The following is a 9545-nucleotide window of genomic DNA, read 5'->3' as shown; positions in this document are numbered from 1 at the left end:
ACTACCATTTCTCCTTCACTTTCCATGTATAATGATCCCATCGAATTAATATGTTCACATTTTTTTTTTTTTTGTAATAATAGTTTATGAGATTATTGAGATATATGTAAGTTGATTTAAATATTTATATTAATAAAAAAATAACTATGTACACAACTTTCTTATTATTATTATTTACTTAGAAAGACAGATGTTTCATCGCGCATCTTTGTTTATTCCCTCGGTTTTTTTTTTTTTTCACTCCTCTGACTATAGTTAATTTGTTAAATGCCATTCAATTTTGCCTTTAAGATTATAGCTTTTTCATGATATTAGTAATCATTTATTTAATTATTATTTATGAACATAATTTAACAATTTTTTTTAAATTTGTGATTATAAAAATAAAGTTTTTGACCATGATAATGTTTTGTTATTTTTCATTATAGATTTCTTACAAAAGTTTCTCATATTAATTATTTTTTCTTTAATTACATAGAAAATATTAAGACATGCTTTTTAATTTTTTTTTTTTAATGAAACTTGCTTTTTAAATTATAATAGATTTTTAAAAAAAAAACATCATCGGCTATAGTTTAATTGATGATATTTTTCTTTTCTATATATATGGACACCCTTACCCCGCAATTCTTAGAGTGTGTTTGGTATTGCGGTAGCTTTTGTGGTTGTGGTTTGAAAAAAGTTGTTTTATAAAAAGTACTTTTAGTTGAGGTTGGTTTGAAAAAATAGGGTTTGGTTAAAACTGTGGTTTTGGTTAAAAAAATGCTTTTCAAATTGAGGTTATAAAATAATTTTAAAATATATATTAATATTGATGATTTTAAATTTAAATATTGTAGAATTAATTACTCCTATTACATCATGAAATAAATAATACTTTATATAAAATATTATTTATTATTCCATTAAACTATTTATAATTCCATTACGTACAAAACTTATCCGATAAGGACTATAGGTTCCATGGTTTTTTGAGCGTGCAACAAAATCAGGTAAAATATCATCAGAAATAAAATTAGAATTGTGATCAAATTCAACAAATATTACGTCATCATGCAATATTCTTTTAATTTATGTAGTGTTATTAAATATTTTTTTTTTTAAGTAAAACATAATTTTAAAAAAATTAAAATTTTTTTACCGGTCCAATGAATTATGCTTGCGTGAATAGTGAAAAAATTCAACAGTGACAGGTTAATGCTTCTCGCATTATAAGTGAATTAAATTCACCTAGGCACAACAGTGTCAAGGTAAATTTAATTCACCTGTCATTACCTGCAATAGGCACTGTTACGAACAGTGCACAAGTAAATAAAGAGAAGCAGCGGGAGAGAAGCAGCTCCCAGCTGTTTTTGCAAAACTATGGTTTGATGGAAAAAATTATGGACCCACCAAATAAAAAACAGTTTTTCTTACGTTACCAAACACTTGATTTACGCGGTTAGCTTTAAAAGCAAAAGCTACCGCGTAAACATACACCCACTTAGTGTGGTACGAAATAGTTGTTAAATAAGAATAGAGAAAATCATCAAGGAAAAAAAAAATTCTGAAAAGGAAATGAAGATTTGCTCGAATAAATAATTTTTTTTTTTGTTAATTTGAATGGTTTAGATTTTTATTCAAAAAGTTACTAATAAAAAAACGTGTTTTTTAAAAGCAAAATAAAATTACTAATAATAAAGAAATAAAGATTCACTTGATGAAATATTTTTTTTAAAAAAAATTAAATAGTTGTCTTTCTTGTAAATATCAGCATTCATTATAAAAGAAAAAAAATAATAATTTAGAAGCTTCCCCACGGGGAAAAAACTAGTAAGAATACACAACATTTTCTTAACAGGAACGAAGAGAATTATACTGAGGTCCCAAAGTCAAAGAGCTAAGCGGTGTCGTTTAGTTGGCAAACTGCCAAATTAGTTGTCAAAGCTACAGAGGTTCATAAATAGAAATACAATCAGAGACAGAACTGTACGTGTAATAAAGCTGTGGGTATCCATCCACGCAGTTCAGAAAAAACGGCTGCCTGTTTCAAAATTCGGGTGTGTTTGTTTTGCACTAAAATTTATATTTGCGGCGTAAAAAATGCATTAAAGTATTTGATAACGGTAAAATTTATATTTTATATAGTGTGATTTACTAAAAATTTGAGTTTCAAATATAATTTGTATGAAGTAGTTTTTACATATTTTTTTTATTATGTTTCATAAGACATTGTTTGTTTTTTAGTTTTAAAAGCTCTTTTGAAAAAAATTTAATAACTTTTTATTTTTTTCTTGACTCCAAATTAATATATATATATTTTTTTGCGTTTTAGATTATTTTAATGCGCTGATACTGAAAATAATTTTTTAAAAAATAAAAATACATTATTTTAATGCATTTTCAAGTAAAAAACACTTTGAAAAACAATCAAAACCACACAATTACCAAATATTTTATACATATTTTTTACTACACATAAACCTCAATCATAATTTTTACCAAACATGTATCTAAATACAACTAACAACACCTAACCATACTTTTTTAAAACCACAACCACAAAAATTACCTAAAAAACAAAAACATTATTAGTGGTTCTCTACCATTTCTTCTTCTTCCTTATTTAGATTTTTATATTAACCCTTTAAAGAACACTTTAATTTCTTAATTCTTCATATTTATTCATGTTAAAAAATTGAGTTAAATTGTCCCCGAGGAACGTAACGTGGTGGCAAAGGGCTTGAGATCTGCATAGCAGGTCTCGAGTTCGAGTCAGGACGTGCACCTCTTGTAAGAGCCTGGAACAGCAGGGGTTTTACTCACTCACCTGGGTCCACAAAGTGCGCTTTTCAGAAAGTGGGGTTTCCTCGAATCAAAAAAAAAATTAAAATAATTGAAACAACAAAAATCAAATTTAACTCTTGAAAAAATAGCCATTTTTATATTGTTAACGGGAGTGAAAAAATATAGTTTAGTCGATGATATTTTTCTTTTTGTAGTTTTGATCTTTTTGTTTTGAGGATTTTATATTTTAATTCTAAATTTTATTTGTTTTATATTCTAGTCTCTAGAATTTGAGAGTAGAGATAGGCATCAATAAAAAGAGAACGAGAAAGAAAGTAGTTGATTTCCTTCAAAATTAATAATCAATCTAAGTTTCAATAAATTCATCTTGGAGAAAGTGCTTCAACTCAGGTGGCGTTTCCCGCTAACAATATCAATCAAAATCAGTAAAGTTAATTTTTATATTCAATTTGATTTTTAGAAAAAAAAATTAAAATGGCTTTCTCATTGATATGGAATGAGAATAAAATATTTTTTTATTGTAATTTTTTTCTATATAATCTTTTAAATTTTTTTTTTTTAGATTTTTCATATCTGTGAATAAAAAAAAGATTGATTCATGATTTTTTTTTTAAAAAAAAATTGAAACTTCCCCACGGCACGAGGAAAAAACTAGTAAGAATAGACAACATTCTATTAACAGGAACGATGAGAATTATACTTGGGTCCCAAAGTCAAAGAACTAAGCGGTGTCGTTTAGTTGGCAAACCCAATAAATGCCGAATTGTGTGAAATTCATGTAACTAACTTTCTTCTTCTATCTCCATCCAATATTTTACTTTAAAAAAGTCTTGAAATACAATTAGAGACCGAACTGTTCGTGTAATAAAGCTGTGGCTATGCATCCACGCAGTTCAGAAACAACGGCTGCATGTTTCGAGATTTTCATATTAACCCCTCAAAGAACCCTTTAATTTGTTAAGTCTTCTTATGTTTTTTTTTTTTTTTTTTTTTTTTTTTTATTGTAACTTTTTTATATTGAATAATTTATAAAATTAGTATATATTTTTAATTTCATCCTTTTCAATTTTTTTATCTTTCAAATTTGATCATTTTTCTTTTGATTGCTACTTCTTTTATTTAAAATTATTTTTTAAATTGATTTTTTTTTTTATGATTTCACCCTCTTTTAGTTTTTTTTTCATGTTAAATCTATTCATAATTCTTTTGATTTTCTATCAAGTTTTTGCTATTCGTAATAAACTCTTAGGTTATAATGTTTTAAAAAATTTGACCAGATTTAGGATGTTTATCCTTGTTTTGGTTGCCTTTGTCTAAGCCAAGTTTTTTATTTTTTTAATTTTTTTTATCTTTTAATATTTATTTGATTGGAGATTAGATTTTTTTTTTTTTTTGCCTTTTGTTTTTTGTGATTTTCTTGTTGGTCTTGAAAATGACCTGGTTATCTTAGGTCTTTTTGCTTATCATTGTTTATTCGAATTGTTTTGGTTAATTCTTTAAATTGATAATTTCTTTCGATTCCATCCTTCAATATTTAAAATGATTTTTTAAACAATTTATAAGATTAGATTTTTTTTTTATTCAATCCCCCTTTATTTTATCTTTTGAATTTAGTTCTTATTTTTTTTAATTGTTATTTGTTTTATTTGAGATAAAGTTTTGAATTTATTTTTATTTGTTTGTTTTCTCTATAATTTTTCACTCATTTTGAAAATAACCTAGGTTTTCTTGAGTCTTTTTATTTCTTGTTCTTTGTTAGATTTATTATAGCTAATCAATATTTAATGTTTGGGAATTAAACTTTTTTGATTCAGTCCAAGTCTGGGATTTAATGGGTTACGAGTTTGAGACCTTTGCCCAAGCTTAAAAGGTTTGTCTGGATTTTCTTGGATTTTTTTTAAGCTAATATTTTTCAATTTTATTATTCAAAAATTTGTATCATTAGTAATTAGGATTTGTTTTTTTTCTTTATTTATCTTCTATATGATTTTTTTAATTATTTTTTTTGTTGTGGTTTCTCATATTTCTTTTAGGTTTGTCCATATATCAACTTTTTTTTTCTCAGTAGGGTCTATGCCCAAAGTTGTTTGTTTTTTTTGTTTGTGTCATAAAATTACAAATATTTTTTCAATTTCACCCATTTCATTTCTTAATCTTTTAAATGTGGTTCAAGTTTTTTATTTTTTATTGCTATTTGTTTTGTTTTGAATCATTTTTAGATTGTTTTTTAATTTTTTTTTTTTACAATTTCATTCTCCATGAGTTTTTTATAATCAAATTTGATCCTCATTTATTTTATTTTATTTTCTTTTGTAATTTTTTTAAATTGATTTTTTTTCATGATTTCATCTTCAAAATTAAATTAGTTGGGAATTAAGCTTTTTGATGCAACTCGAGTTCAAGAATTTACGGGTTACAAGTTTTAGAGATTTAGTCAAAGTTTAAGAGGTTTATCCGAGTTTATGATTTAATTTATAACTTGATGAATAAATGAGTATATTAATCATATTATTATTTAGAGCATGAATTGTTCATTAAAAAAATAGAAAAATATGTTTTTTAATGCTAATTTAGATATAGGCAATCTATTTAAGTCTCCATTGGAGAGAAACTTGATTAAAGAAGCTAATTAAGGATGAAGATGGATACTCGCACATCGGGTTTTTTTTTCATATTTATACCCAATTAATACCACAAATTGAGTTTTTTTTTCCTAATATTTTTTATGATTTTATCTTTTAAAATTAAATTAATTGGATCCCTTAAAACATACAAGAGACTTTGTTTTGCATGTTACAATTCATCTAGTATGAAAAAACCCAGGAAATCTCTCAAAGTGTTTTGTGTAGTAATAATTTTATACGGGACATTAATAACAGCAGTCATAATGAGAAGCAATGGTTAAATAGAAACATTAGAGATTGATAATTGAATATGTTTACAGTACTGTTCCAGCAATGGCTATGTTTAGAAGAAAAACATTCAGATTGTTTAGAAAAAAGCTAAAATGGCCAATTATCAACTTTCAATGAACAAAGAGCAACCAATGCCTGTGTTTAGTTTATTCGAGTCATGGATTTTCCCGTAATTATATTAGTTTTTGATGCCAAGAAGTGATTCTCCTCTTCATGTTAAACATAAATCCAATCTTAAAAACATGTCTATGAACAAGATAGATTGGTTGTGTTCATTACAGTACAAATTAAATTACATGGAGAAAAATTTGCTTGAGCTTCTCTAGCTTACCGAATAACATCCGGGCTTCTTTCTATGTTGGTGAAGCAGCAAACGATCGAGGAATCGAGCCAAGTTCTTGTGTTGTGCTCTACCGATAATATCCATTTCATTTCAAATCTCTTGAATTCGAAACTTTCTTCTGATAATTAGTATCTTTATTGCGATTTCTCTACCATCTGGTAAGGTTCCCTGGTGAACATTTCAGATCAATCACCCGCATTTAACTAGAAATTCATGGAATATATAGATATAAACGATAACAAAATGAGGATTTAAGTAAAATAGTTCACCAATCCCTCCAAAACCTAGCTTATGAGCTTCATTGAAACCTTCAGTTGCTGTGTCAAGAACAAGTCCGCTGTCCCTTTGAAGATTAACAATCAAAATGAAGGAGGAAAAGTTATTTATTTACTTCAATATGTTCAGTGTCATATCATATAAACATTGCCTCCTCTGATTGGTTCTGCCGAGGGGTTTTGATCTTATCAAAGAGAAATAGAAAATAAAGGGTGGAAATCATGATTGTTTTTCTTCCTCTCAGGCACTGTACCTTTCGAATGTTTTCGACGGATCTTTCTTCTATAGGTAAGTTTTAGCCACACAAACACCAATGCAATTGCTAATGAAGCTGACCATAACAACAATCATGTGGAATAAATACCTTTGGAATATTCACAATCAGAATCATTGGCAAATGAGGTATCAGATTAGCGTAGAAAGCAGCAGGCATTAAGCACACGAGCCTCCATAGATGGAAGGCAAGACAAGGCAGATGAAACTGCCTCTGACAGACAATTGGAACACAAATCATGGTCCTAGATCCTCCAGCAACCAGCCATCCCATAGGCAGATATGCCATTTGAAGTCTCATAGCTCTATGCAAAGCCTCGAGAGCTCGGTGTCTTCTGTCATAACTTATTTATGGATTATTTCTTTAAATTTATCTTTTTTTTAAAAAAATTAAAATTCAAAAATAAAGGAAAAAATAAAGGATATATATAAAAATTAAGTAAAATTAGATGACAAGGGTTATACTAAATAATTATTAGATGAATCTATATAAAAATTAAGTTTAGAGGCATACTTAAATTTTTAATATGCCAATTTGATTTAATCATTAGCCAAATTAAAGTTAAATTATGTTTAAGAGTTAATTTGGGTCAAATTAAAGGATTTAACTAAATGCAAGGACTTAATTATATTTTAAATGGGTAAAATTAATTTTTTTAAGGACTTAATTGGTGAAAAATTAAGTTTGGAAGCCCAATTTAAGCTTAATTGAGAATATTGAAATGTTATAGAACCAAATTTTTTTTACAAATTCAATTGGTTCAAATCATGAGTAAAATCACAAGAAAATAAAAGTTTCAAGGTTATTTAAGAGCTAAATTGAAGAAATTTACAGTCAATTAATTGAAATCAGGGGTGCAATTGAAGAAAAATGAAAGTTTAATGGTCAATTGACAGTTAATCTGCATAAATCCAAGACCAAGAACTAATAAGAAAAGGACGCTAGAATTCAGGGTTGATATTGAAGTTTGGTAGGGATAAAATTACATAAAATTAAATAAAGTTAATTAGAGTTGCGATTGAAAGAAATTAAAAGTCAGAAAACCAAATTAAACTTTAGCCAAAACTAAATTGTTTCATTAAAATGAAACAACGCATTTTGACCAAAACAACATTGTTTTTTTAGCCAAATAGTAAAAAAAGACTTGACAATACATTGTCTAGTTATTGTTCATTATCTTCTTCCTTTTTCACCCGAATATACTGCTAAGATGATTATCTTTTCAGAGTATTTAATGTTTCATCTATCAACCAAAACCTAACAACCATACACCAACTTGATGGTATGATACTTGACCACACCCCAATATAGTTCTTTGTGGCCGATTAACACCACAGTGGTTATAGCACCGACTTAAAAGGCGAACTCAGACAGCTTTCAATTATCAAATTTGACAGTTCATGATGACCACTTTAAGCTAACGATTGTGATCCTTCCGGACTGAATCAAGGGCCAAGATTTTACACCAGTAAAAATAATGTTTCTCTTCCACCCTCTATAAATAGGGATGAATTTCAAGCCTTGTGCATCAAAAAAGCAAAGGCAAAAGTTGGCAAAAAACCAGTCTTCTCCTGAGTTTTTTCCGCCATTATTATTCACTCTCTTTCTATCGTGTCCTTAGCCACATAGTTTTAAGACCCGGCCTGGTCTAAGGCTCGGGTTCCGAGTTTTGACCGGGTCAAATAAATGTTTTTTTGAAAAAATCAAAACGACGTCGTTTTAGTAAAAAAAAAAAAAAAATAAAAGTCAACGGGTTTGCGGCCGGGTCTTGTCGGGTCACACTGAGTTTTTCCTTCCTTCATTTTTTCTTCAACTCGGCCCGGTTCTGGCTCCAGGGCAGCCCGGTCCCGGGTAGACCCGTCGGGTTGGGCTGGGTTTCAAAACTATGCTTAGCCACGATAACCTCGACACCAACCTCTCCATCAACAGCTTCGCCATAAGCCACCCACTCGACTACCAATAGGCCACCCTCGCGTCAAGAGTAGCCATTACAAACTTCTTCCTCACCGCCACGAACTTTCTTCCAACAGCCAACACTAGCACCAATCATTGGCATCTCCACCCGCAGCCCCACCACCAGCTGACAACAAGACTAGCTAACCTCTCCTTCCATGACAAATAATCTACTTATCTCTTATGCCCCCCGCCCCCACCACAAATTCAGCTCTTGCATGTAGACCGAGAATTTGTTTTGCATGCAAGAGACAAATTAAAGTGTTGTTTAATTGTTTTTTAAAGTATTTTTTACTCTGAATTATATTAAAATCATATTCTTTTTGTTTTAAAAAATTGTTTTTGATATCAAAACAATAAAAAATATAAAAAAAAATAAACAATATATTTTTAATTTTTTTATGAAACAAAGTTTGGAACTCAATTTCAAAGTACAAGTTGTGCATTGTTTGAAACGTGTCTTGAAATGATGGAAAAAATTGTAGTAGTTAGTGTAGCATTGGACAAACCAAGGATTAATCCTTTTCTTATCCAAAATTATCTAAGATATAAACTTATTGTAGTAAAACAAGCTTATCCAGTATTATGGACAAAATCATTATTTCTTAATTTTTTTCTATTATTCATTATCTATTTATTACTTATTTATTTTATAATTCGGTTGGCTAAAGTTTGACCAAGTTTACCTACATTTTATTAAAATGAATTTTTACATATAAGCATTTAATTGCAAGAAGTTTTATGATTCAAGTACTATTGGGTAATAAATATACCAAGAAAACTAGACGGCCGAAGAAAGTTTAAATAAGGACTAAAATATCATAAAAATAAAATAGGAATTAAAATGTTTTTTAAAAGAAATCAGGGACCAGAATAAACTTTTGCAAGAGCTTCATCTACCATTATCCTCTCCATTACACACCAAAAAAAAAAAATGTGTTTATTCCAATCTCATCTATTATCCAGTCCAGTCCAATCCCATTTGTTGTGTCATGTT

The sequence above is a fragment of the Populus alba genome, chromosome 1 (assembly GCF_005239225.2).
Source record: "Populus alba chromosome 1, ASM523922v2, whole genome shotgun sequence".
Taxonomy (NCBI): Eukaryota; Viridiplantae; Streptophyta; class Magnoliopsida; order Malpighiales; family Salicaceae; genus Populus; species Populus alba.
This window is presented reverse-complemented; position numbering follows the sequence as displayed.